Raw genomic sequence first — 1,920 nt, 5'->3', positions numbered from 1 at the left:
TAATAATAGCAATTTTCCACAACACAGAAAACAACCAATGCTGTCAAGAATATGGAGAGATTGGAACTCTCATACACTGCTGGTGGAGCCACAATATAATACAACCACTGTTAAAATGGTATGGTGCCTCCTTAAAAAATTAGAAATATCATTTGATCCAGCAATCCCAGTACTAGAAATATATCCTAAAGCAGTGAGATCCAGGACACAAATAGATATATGCACACTCATGTCTATCACAGCACTATTCACAACAGCAAAGACATGAAAACAGCCTAAGTGTCAATCAACATATGAATGGATAACCAAACTATGGTATATAGTCACAACGGAATACTATACAACATTAAAGAATAATTAAGAATCAGCAAATAACTTCACAATGTGGATGAAATTGAAAGACATTATCCTGAGTGAAATAAGTAGATTATAGAAGGACAAATATTGCATAAGTCCATTATAAAAAGGCAAGGAAATGCTTACACAGGAAAGGGAATTTTCTTTGTTGATTACCAAGAGTGAAAAAATTACCAGTTAGTTAAGATACATGTACTGATTCTGGTGAAGGGAAAGGCAATATAATCAAAGCATGTGACCAACACAATATCACTAAGGAAAAGGAAGACACAGAGAGGTGCACAAGAGGTATGGACAACAAAAGTAAATACTATTACAGACACAGTACTGCATCATCAATAATAACAAATACTAATTCATGGGTGGATACATAGGTAGACAGGCTAGAAGATCAGGTATGTATAGGCAAATGGGAATACACCCATGACCTTACATAGATTTAGAACACAATATTCCTGCACATGTATTTGTATCTGGTGGCGTAGTGCCTAAGGCATTTGACTGCTAACCAGACGGCTGATGGTTCAAACCCACCAGCCACTCCTCAGAAGGAAAGTTGGGCAATCTACTTCCATAGTGATACCGCCTCGGAAACCCAAGGAGGAGTCGTTATGAGTGGGATCTGACTCCACAACAGTGTGTTGAGTTTTTTGCATTGTACTAAACAATTGTGCTAATTTGGGAGATAGCCATTAATCTAATAATGCTACTAACATAGTAAAGGACAATAGCAATAGTTTGCAACAAAGATAAATATCAAATAGGAGGAAAACATGTCTTTTTGAGACTATACAGAAGATGGAGGAAAGATGTCACTTTGAAGACCAAGCCATGGTATTTTTAACCACCTCAAATACGTATGAAAGCTGAACAATGAAAAAAGAAGACCAATGAAAAGTTGATGTCTTTGAATTGTGGTGTTGGGGAAGAATCCTGAAAATACCATGGACTGCCAGAAGAATGAACAAATCTGTCCTTGAAGAAGTACAGCCAGAATACTCCTTAAAGGTAAGAATGGCCAGAGTTGTCTCACCTACTTTAGTCATGTTGTCAGAAGGGACCAGTCCCTGGAGAAGGTTATGCTTGGTAAGTGGAGGGTCAGAGAGAAAGAGGAAGACCCTCAATGGTGGATTGACACAGTGGCTGTGGCTGTGGCTGCAGCAATGGGCTCAAGCATAGCAAGGATTGTAAGGATGGCACAGGACTGGGCAGTGTTTCATTCTGTTGTACACGTGGTCACTATGAGTCAGTGCCAACTCAGTGCACCTAACAACAACAAAAGATGAATCTGGAGGTCAGAGAAGGGTTTCTTGAATAAAAATAAATTTGACACAAGATTTGAAAGATGAGTAAGAGTTAACTAGGTGAAAGGTGTTATGAGGACAAAAGCATGAGAAATGAGCAAACAGGAAGAGACAGAGGCCTTGTGGTGGGACGAAGAAGGGCTTGTTGAAGTCCCCAAGAAAAGGCTAGAGTGGTTGTATCACAGAGCCTGAAAGGGAATGTGGTAGAAAGGAAGACGAGAAGGAAGGACTATGGGCCATGTTAATGAAAGTCGTCTGT

This window comes from Orycteropus afer, unplaced genomic scaffold (assembly GCF_000298275.1).
Source record: "Orycteropus afer afer isolate SDZICR_OR568_19922 unplaced genomic scaffold, OryAfe1.0 scaffold00400, whole genome shotgun sequence".
In the NCBI taxonomy this organism is placed as follows: Eukaryota; Metazoa; Chordata; class Mammalia; order Tubulidentata; family Orycteropodidae; genus Orycteropus; species Orycteropus afer.
Note: the sequence above shows the minus strand (reverse complement) of the source record.